Source organism: Setaria viridis, chromosome 2 (assembly GCF_005286985.2).
Source record: "Setaria viridis chromosome 2, Setaria_viridis_v4.0, whole genome shotgun sequence".
Lineage (NCBI taxonomy): Eukaryota > Viridiplantae > Streptophyta > Magnoliopsida > Poales > Poaceae > Setaria > Setaria viridis.
In genome coordinates this window covers 7,700,039-7,710,423 of record NC_048264.2, presented here as the reverse complement: position 1 = coordinate 7,710,423, position 10,385 = coordinate 7,700,039, and the positions used below count along the sequence as shown (strand labels likewise).

Sequence of the window (10,385 nt, the reverse complement as noted above, 5' to 3'; positions counted from 1 at the left end):
TATGCCCCCCTCACCCCTCCGCTGCCCAGCGCCCTCCTCTCTTCCACGGGCGCCTCCTCCTCTCCTCTCCTCCACCAGGCACGCCACCACCAGCACTACCCCTTCCTCTTCCATCAACTGCTCCTAATGTTTATGTCCACCATTACCAGCAACTCTTCTTCTGAACCTATTGCTGTCAATTCTTCTAGTGACTCTCCTGCCGCCATGGCTGATGCAGTGAGCCCCTATGCCACCATCCCTGTCAAGTCCCACGTCCCCGTGACATTGGAACTCCGCTCCTCCAACTACAGCAAATGGAGCCCTTCTTCTAGGCCATGTGTGGCAAGTTTGGCCTCATGGGGCACATCGATGGGACCCCTCCTCCTAATCCCATCATTGCTGCATGGAGCCAAGCGGATTGCTGTGTCCGCAGCTGGTTGTACGGCTCCATCTTCGACTCTGCCTTGGACTTCACCATGGAAGACAACCAGACCGCGCACCAGCTTTGGGTCGCCATCGAACATCACATCCAGGCCAACCAGGCTCCCCGTGCCATCTTCCTGAGTCATGAGTTCCACTCCATGACTCAAGGGGACCTCTCTGTTGAAGACTACGGCAAGAAGATGAAGAGAGCTGCCGTTGCCCTTCACGCCGTCGGGCAGCCCGTTGCCGACTCCACACTCGTCCTCAACCTCCTCCGCGGCGCTAACCCCCGCTACAGCACCACTAGTGACTTCATTGCCGCCACGCCGAACATCACCTTTGCTGCGGCGCTTCATCAACTCGCCCTCAAGGAGCTGTGTTTGGCAAACGAAACCAAGGTTGCGGCTTCCACTGCCCTTGTTGCCTCCACACCATTCGGCTGAGGCTCCAACTGCTGCCCTCCTTCCATGCCATTTCAGCAATAGCAGGGCCAGCGCAAGAAGGGCAACGGCAAGCGAACCAGCGGCGGTGGCAGGGGCGGCCAGCAGCAGGGCTGGGGCGGTGGTGGAGGCCAGCAGCAAGGTTGGGGCGGCCAGCAGCAGCCGCGTGCGCCCTGCCCCACCGGCCCATGGATTTCCTTCAATCCATGGACCATACAGCAGGACGGCGGCTCCTCTGGCGCCCAAAATTGGCGTGGTGGCCAAGGCTGGCGCGGTGGACAGGGCCTACTTGGTTCAGCGCAGTAGGCCCATGCCACCTTTGGACCACAAGTACCGCAGTACGCCTCCCCCCTCCTGGCGTCGCAGCCAGCCCAATCTTGGGATCAGGCAGGGCTGATCGCTGCCGTGCAGGAGATGTTGTTCCAGGGCTCCAGCCCCTGGGTCCTGGACATCGGCGCATCCACCCACATGCACAACTCACAGAAGGAAATGGACAAACAATAAGCTCCAAATATAGCATAATGATAGTGACGACAAGATGACGGGATTGTTGGGCCTTAACCAAACAGTAGGTAAGACGAAGTAGCAACACGAAGGCAAAGATATCTCAAGCAAATGTAACTGTGGCTGTCCTATCAATAAATAGTGTCCGTTTAAGAGGGGACAGTTCACCTCCCTTTATAGTACTATAAAGTTACATTTCCGTATACCCATTATACCTATACCCAACAACTACATCCCAGGCATATCCCGTACAAGACAGTAACTTGACCCTTACCCAAGATGTCGCTTTCAAAGTGAGATTACATTTCTAACCCTTCCCAAAATCTTTATTACCAAAGTGCTCCACAACGATGTGATTCCAGGGCTATCCTGATTTCCCCTTTCCCTACTCGTTAGCTTCGCCCACACCAAGTACGCCTCCGCTCGCACTCCACCTTCGTTGGTCGAGATCAGCTAACCTCGGGCTCTAGTCGTGGCATCTCCTCGAAGTTAAGTCGCTAGGAGTTCCGTGGGGGTTTCAATTTCGGGAATCTTCGCCTACAAAACCACAGAACGAACATCTTCGGACCAGTTAACTTCGATTAATTATTAGCTTCGTGGAAGAGTATAATCATGAAGTCAGTGTTGGTGTCGGGGAGAGCTCCGCGCCGGCTTCGTTCAGGGTGCGTTATGGGGCGGTCCCCAACAGTGATAATGAACTGTGAATTCTAAAGGAATCAATGATCCACGATGAGCTTGGTGTCGGGGAGAGCTCCGCGCCGGCTTCGTTCAGGGTGCGTTATGGGGCGGTCCCCAACAGTGATAATGAACTGTGAATTCTAAAGGAATCAATGATCCACGATGAGCTTCGTTCTGAACCCAAGCACAAAAACAAGCAATTCCCTCAACATGAAGGGGCAATTTTACCTCATCACGTTTACTGCAAGAGTGCAAGATATGCATGTTCAAATGCTGCCAGCTAGAAACACCCAATTATGTTCAAATGCGTAGTTATTCAAAGACGATATAAATTGTGACAAGAACCACAAACGACAATCTTGCAAAATTCAGATTTCAGACAGCAATTGCGCATACCCAATAGATGGGTACAAAGTGAGTAAATATCAGGTAAAACTTTCAGGATGCAGAGGAGTATCTCAATCCCTCAACGAGCTAACAGGGAAACATCACTAGCAAACATATTCTGTAGTCAACAAGATGACATGCGCATTTTACAACAAGCTGTGTTAGGATTTCAGTACAGGTAGCCACAAACACATAAGAAATACTTGTCATATCAGCTCTGATCATCATTTGTCAGAAACAGCTCCAAGGATTACGGTACTACCTGCACTACTGTCCCTGAAGCCAATAAAACCACCATGAACATGAAAGGTGCAGGCAGTTGGAACAGGAATATGTTGAAATATATACTGATCTAACACTGAGATATGAATTGCAAGAAGTAATAAGATAACCACCAGAGCGGTAAATGTAGAGTTCCTGGAATGTACAAATTGGTGAGAGCACCATAACTAGCAGTTTCCTAAAAGTAATAAATTTAGCTGACACTCCATGCAAAGTATAGGTTTAAGCCAACTCACCACAAACAAAACAATTGAGAAAAACATTACAAGCATTACAGCGTGTTGGGGATATCAGATTATGCATAAATGCATACCATCAAATGAGCAAAACTGGGAACGATCTGTCGGATCAAAAAACATTAGGCACGGAAGACAGTATATCAATCAGCTGGTACACATACTTCACTAACAAACAGGAAACATGATTTTCCAAATCAACACACATTGCGTACACATGACGGGGCGCGCACGAGGCGAGGCCGCGCGGCCGCGAGCGACACGACGGCGGTTGAAGTTACCACTGAATTAGACTTTTGCCAGTTGAAGTTTCCTGTTAAATTAGTGCTTCTCCACCGAATCAAACTTTCCCCCATCCAAATCGACCTTGTTGGCTTCCCAATCGAACTTACCACCAACCAATTTGAGAACAATTTCCAAATCAAGCCTGCGACAGCCTAAATCGTCTCCCCAGTGCCAGATTGCTCCTCCATCGATGTCTTGCAGTCATGCTGATTGAATTGGATGAAGGAGGGAGCGGCGCAACTACGTGCGTCAGTGCCAACTCCAAAGAAAATTATTTCTTTCCCTGCTCACGGAGTGAAGGTCCTGGAAAGGAGGAAGGAAGATGATGGTGAATGGACATTGCTGGTTTTCTAATTGGCTTTGTGGGTCCCATGGAGTGAAGCTAGGGTGAAGTTAGGGCCAGTTTGAGTGAAGTTAGGGCCATGGAACTCCTCCTAGCTGCGGCTCCTTCTGACCGTCTACTGTTTATTTATTGTAGCACGGAACTTCTTTTCTCCCTCCTTATCCCTCTCGCAAACTGGCAAGGAGCCCGAGGAGCCACAATTATGGCTCCTCCAGCTCCAGCTCCTTAAGCTACTGACACGCTACAGTAGCTGGTGTTTGGTGAAGCCGGAGCCTCAGAAGCCCGACCAAACTGGCCCTTAGACGTTGTGGCACACCCAGCTTCGATTCCTACTAACACCCAGGTGATGAGTACTCGCTTCACTCTACATCATGGAGGGCCTTAATTAGTGTTGTGGCGTCTATATTATAGTGTGAAATGTGATCAGTGAGTCCAGTCCTAAATTATGATCTGGTTGTATACTTGCGGTTGTGATCAAAATCTATTTACGTTGTCCATATTGCACATTGAATGTCACAAATAAATGCACTACTTATCACATTCATCTTGACCAACCGAGAGTATTATACCCAGTGATGCCTTCAAGGTAGCAGAACACGCATGTATATGCTATCCTGCACCGTATTACACACTAATTCCTTCTTGTTGTCATGATCGAGTTTTCCAGAACACGCAGCAACGAGCAAATGTATTATTCTTCAGTTTAATTTGTTGGAGTGGAAGGCGTCAGGGAATAGCCTACCACACGACCCTGTATATCGCTTGTTCCTGCATTGCTTTTGGTCATTTTCGATGCTTGTCTGCTCACCACGGGAGACTCTGAAGGTGATCCATACGCATGTATGCAGTCATGGTCCAATCATGCATATCGGTCACCAGGAGCGGAAGACAGTAGCGCATGCATGCCCCGAGTCCATCCACTGAACATTGATGAACCAAAGCAACCATTGCGTTGTGCAGCTGAACACCTAGCGTTTTTTGGCCAACTGACAGGCTCCGCCGCGCCATCCCCATGCGTGCGTATGAAATACTAGATCATGTCGATTGCGTCTCTATCTAATGGCGATGCATGACGTGAGTAATTACGATGGATTGAATTGGATTGGGCTGGGCTAGGGGATTAGTAAAAAATAGTAATATGGCTTAATTAATCATACTATTATTTTTTGTAGAGAATGACCAGAGAGAAGAAAATCTAGAGCTACCATCAGCCATCGCTCGTTAATAAAACCATTTCTTGTTTCCTGCGCAGGCCCATGACTCAATGAAGGACCCATATGCAAATTGGCAAGGTCCAAATTGCACCTGACTAAAGTTTTCTTTCGGGTTGAAAGCAAACCAGTACTCAGTTCGGATTTCTTCGATTAAAACCCAATGTCAAAAACATTGTGGTTTTGATCATATCTATTTTCATTGTTCATACTGTACGTTGAATGCCACAAGTAAATGCACTCACATTCATGTTGACCAACCGAGTATTAATATCAGTGTGCCACAATTAAGTATTAGTGTCCAGGGACCACTAGTAGAGAACTGACTTTCGATCCGCCCCCTTTTATCCCGGTTTAAAAGTGGCCCGGGACAAAAGGGGGTGCGCCGGGGTGCGGGAATTTGGAGGGGAGCATTAGTCCCGGTTGGTAATTGCAACCGGGACTAAAGGCCCCCCTTTAGTCCCGGTTGCAACGGCTAGCGGGGGCCTGTCGGTGGCGGGACCCTTTTATCCCGGTTGGAGGATCCAACCGGGATAAAAGGGACACCCTTTTATCCCGGTTGGAGGCACCAACCGGGATAAAAGGGTTAGTCCCGGTTGGTTGTTCCAACCGGGATAAAAGGGTGTCCCTTTTATCCCGGTTGGATCCTCCAACCGGGACTAACTTCCAACCGGGACAAAAGGTGTTTCCTTTTGTCTCGGTTGGAGTTTTTAACCGGGATAAAAACTCATCCCCCACTATATCCCGAGACAGAGACTTTCTTCTTCCTCCAGCCCGAGCCAGTCCAGCACATTGATAGAGAGCTGAGCTTCACCTACTCTCCGGTGGTGCCAAAGCAAGGGAGGTGCTGCCCGAAGTTTTTCCCCTCATTTTCGTGGGAATTTGACTCAGCCAACACAAGTGTTGCGAAGGTTTGCTACTTCATCCTCGTGTTATGCTTTGATTTATGCTTTGGAGATGGAAAGATTATTTGCTACAATGTGATGATGAAGTAGAAAAATGGAGAGGTATTTTGAGCTAGAATGTGAGGGAGATTGATGTGTCATATATAGTATGCATTATTTCAGTGGTTTAAAAATGATGCTACCTTGTCTAGATGGTTTATCTTATCAAATTCAATATGGTTTTTTAAATCCATATACTTGTTGAACTTGCATACCGTGTTCATTTCTGCTAAGATGTTCTCCGCCGAGCAGCAACATATGTCAAGAAGGAGGTTCGATTCTACGAGAAAGAGTGGATACGGACATCGTGACCGTGTCCCCTTTTCCGTAGCATCTAACCTCTTTCATGACGAAGTGCGGTGCCGCCCAGCTGAGGACATCCTCGCGAAATGAACACGGTCTTCAAGTTCAACAACTTCTGTAGTGGTAAGGAAAGAATTTTTGTACATAGATGACTTCTGCTACTTGTTGAACTTGCATACCGTGTTCATCTCGCCGAGGATGTTCTCCGCCGAGCAGCAACGTATGTCAAGAAGGAGGTTCGATTCTACGAGAAAGAGTGGATACGGACATCGTGACCGTGTCCCCTTTTCCGTAGCATCTAACCTCTTTAATGACGAAGTGCGGTGCCGCCCAGTTGAGGACATCCTCGCGAGATGATCACGGGTGTTTCACGTCCACTTAGTACTACCGTTTCAGGCGGCACAAATAAACCTAAGGATGAGGTTGGGTCAGCGGAACCTTCATCTTCACCGTCCAAGGATGCTTAAAGTTCTCTCCTTGATAATAACCAGTGGATGGCTTGTTGTATTGTATAATGTTGTTTGGGACTTTAATTTAAATATGTGTATTTGGATCTTCATGTTGTTGTATTGTACCATGTTGTTTGGATCTTTAATTGATTTTCACGCGTAATCCATTGTCAAGTGTAATCCATTTTCATGCGTAATACGATGCAGATGGACCGGCAATGGATGTATAATGCAGACAGGCGGAGCAAGGTGTTTATTGATGGCTTGCATTATTTTCTCGAAGTGGCAAGAGCGAACAAGCCAGAGAATGGGTTCGTATGTTGTCCATGCTTCCAATGCAATAACAGGAAGGAGTATTCAAAGGATTCCTGGGGGACTATTCACAGCCACTTGTTTAAATACGGTTTCATGCCTAACTATTTGGTTTGGACCAAGCACGGTGAACTAGGGGTTGTAATGGAAGATGGCGAGGAGGAGGAGGAAGATGACACCATTCCGGACTGGGTTGCAGGCCAAGCTTTTGCAGGTACTACAATGGGCGAGGCTGATGAAGATGAGTTTGCAGAAAATGACCCTACTGATGACCTTGGTCAGGTGATACGAGATGCATACAGAGATTGCGAAACTGAGAAGGAAGCAGCAAAGTTGCAGCGCATGATAGAGGATCACCAAAAATTGTTGTACCCAGGTTGCCAGCAGGGCCATAAAAAACTAGGTACGACACTAGAATTTGTGCAATGGAAGGCAAAAAATGGTGTGTCCGATAAGGCATTTCAGGGGATGTTGAACATTGTCAAGAAGATTCTCCCCGAGAATAATGAATTACCGTCCACAACATATGAAGCTAAACAGATTATTTGCCCTCTCGGATTGGATGTTCAGAAGATACACGCATGCCCTAATGACTGTATCCTCTATCGTGGTGATGAATACGAGGAATTGGATGCTTGTCCCGTCTGCGAAGCCCTGCGGTATAAGATCAGGCGAGATGATCCTGGTGATGTCGAGGGGCAGTCTCCCAAGAAGAGAGTTCCCGCGAAGGTGATGTGGTATTTCCCTATAATACCACGCTTGAAGCGCTTGTTCAGGAACAAGGCGAATGCTAAGTTGATGCGATGGCACAAAGAAGACCGTAAGGAAGATGAGATGCTGAGACACCCCGCAGATGGGGCATAGTGGAGATCAATTGATAGAACATTCCCAGACTTTGAAAGTGAAGCAAGGAACATAAGGTTTGGTTTAAGCACTGATGGATTCAATCCATTCGGTGAGTTGAGTAGTGGTCATAGTACTTGGCCTGTGACCCTTTGTATGTTCAACCTTCCTCCTTGGCTGTGCATGAAGCGGAAGTTCATTATGATGCCGGCGCTTATCCAAGGCCCAAAACAACCCGGCAACGACATTGACGTGTACCTAAGGCTGTTGGTTGATGACCTTTTTACAGCTCTGGAAGGAAGAAGGTGTACGTGTGTGGGATGAGGATAGACAAGAGATCTTTAATCTACGAGCACTGTGTTCGTAACCATCAACGATTGGCCTGCATTGAGTAACCTTTCAGGACAGACAAATAAGGGATATCGGGCATGCACCCACTGTTTAGATGACACAGACAGCATGTACTTGAAGCACTGTAAGAAGGTCGTCTATATGGGTCATCGTCGATTTCTCCCTGCTCACCACCAGCTGAGAAAGAGCGGGATGCATTTCAAAGGGACGCCAGACCATCGTAAAAAACCTGCACACCGTAATGGAAAGCGTGTGTTCGAGATGATGAAGGATGTATATGTAGTCTTCGGAAAGGGACTTGGTAGCCAACCTGTTCCGAACGACGATAACGGACATGCACCCATGTGGAAGAAAAAGTCAATATTTTGGGAGCTACCTTATTGGGAAATCCTAGAGGTTCGCAACGCAATAGACGTGATGCACCTGACGAAGAATCTTTGCGTGAACGTGCTAGGCTTCATGGGTGTTTATGGAACCTCAAAAGATACATTGGAAGCACGACAGGACCTGAAAGCCATGGGGCAACGAGATGACCTACATCCGGAAAAGAGAGATAATGGACAGCACTACTTACGTCCTGCCAGTTACACTCTCAGCAAGGAGGAGAAGGATAGCATGTTTGAATGCTTGAATAGTATGAAGGTCCCGTCTGGGTACTCCTCGAATATAAAGGGAATAATAAATATGAAACAAAAGAAGTTTACAAATCTCAAGGCTCATGACTGCCACATGTTGATGACCCAGTTGCTTCCGGTTGCACTGAGGGGTGTTCTACCAGAAAATGTCCGGTTGCCACTCGTAAAGCTATGCGCGTTTCTCAATGCGATTTCGCAGAAGGCAATCGATCCATCCAAGCTATCAAAGCTACAGAACGATGTGGTGCAATGTCTTGTCAGTTTTGAGTTGTTATTTCCACCATCCTTCTTCAATATTATGACGCACTTACTGGTTCACCTAGTAAAAGAGATTGGTATTCTCGGACCTGTATACCTGCACAATATGTGGCCTTTCGAGAGGTTCATGGCAGTCCTAAAAAACTATGTTCGTAATCGTGCCCGTCCAGAAGGAAGCATCGCCAGGGGATATGGAACAGAGGAGGTGATCGAGTTTTGTGTTGATTTTATTGATTCAATTGACTCGATTGGGGTTCCAACTTCACGCCACGAGGGGAGGCTCCGAGGAATGGGCACCCTTGGAAGGAAATCAAGTTTGAGCAATGATACTGATTTGTTCGACAAGGCACACTACACTGTTCTACAACAGTCATCCTTTGTGTCTCCGTATATCGAGCAGCACAGGCAGATGGTAGCTTCCAAAAACCCGACCAAATCCGATGCTTGGCTTACCCGTCATCACATGGAAACTTTTCCCTCCTGGTTGCGCCAACAACTTATGGGTAACTCTGAGATTCACCCACAGCTTGCCTGGTTAGCCAGGGGACCTGCTACCACAATCGTCAAATTCCAAGGCTATGAGATAAATGGTTACACATTTTACACGAGAGCCCAGGACCAGAAAAGCACGAACCAGAATAGTGGTGTCCGCATAGATGCCATGGACAGAAATAATAGCAAGGAGTCGTATTATGGTTTCATACAGGAGATATGGGAACTCGAATACGGACCGCTGTACATCCCTCTATTTCTTTGCAATTGGGTGAAGCTAACTGCCGTCACCAAAGATCAGTACGGAATGACAATAGTAGATCTGAGCAAGACTGGATACAGTGATGACCCATTCGTACTTGCCAATGATGTGCATCAGGTGTTCTATGTCAAGGACATGTGCAGCAAACCCAAGAGGAATCCAGAAGAGACATGGGAGCCAAAGTGCCACATAGTTCTTCCAGGTAAAAGAAAAATCGTGGGAGTCGAGGATAAAACAGACCAATCAGATGATTATGATCAGTTTGATGGCATGCCTCCATTCGACGTTGAAGTTGATCCAAGCATCCTGCTGTCCAAAGAAGAGGCTCCGTACTTACGCCGCGATCATGATCAAGTACCTTTCGTGAAGAAGAAATTTTACAACGTTGTATTGTAATGCGTTAAATGTGCATGACCTTTGTGTATTAATTGATACAATTTGTAATTTACCCTATGTATGATTTCATGTGTTATTAAATTTGTTAGGTGAAGATTTTTTAGATATACATGAACATTGTTAACCACATACTAACATGGATTTTTCTGCGCATTCAAATAATTTAATTGAATAATTTATTGATCACAGCAATGCAGTAAAATAAATATTTTACAGGCTACATGAGTTGGTATAGAAATAATGATTACTTCATACTTATTGTCAATTTACTCATTAATTAAATATATTTTTGCATGTACAAAATCTCAGAAGGTTTTGTTTTTCATCCTGGAATGCAGTGAAAAGGTTAAATAAAATCCATTTCCAAAAAAC

General features: G+C 46.7%; 1 pseudogene; it reads left to right on the top strand.

Moving 5' to 3' along the window:
• LOC117844048 (uncharacterized) lies at window positions 1-845 on the top strand (annotated as a pseudogene).
• Window positions 846-10,385: the final 9,540 nt, after the last annotated feature.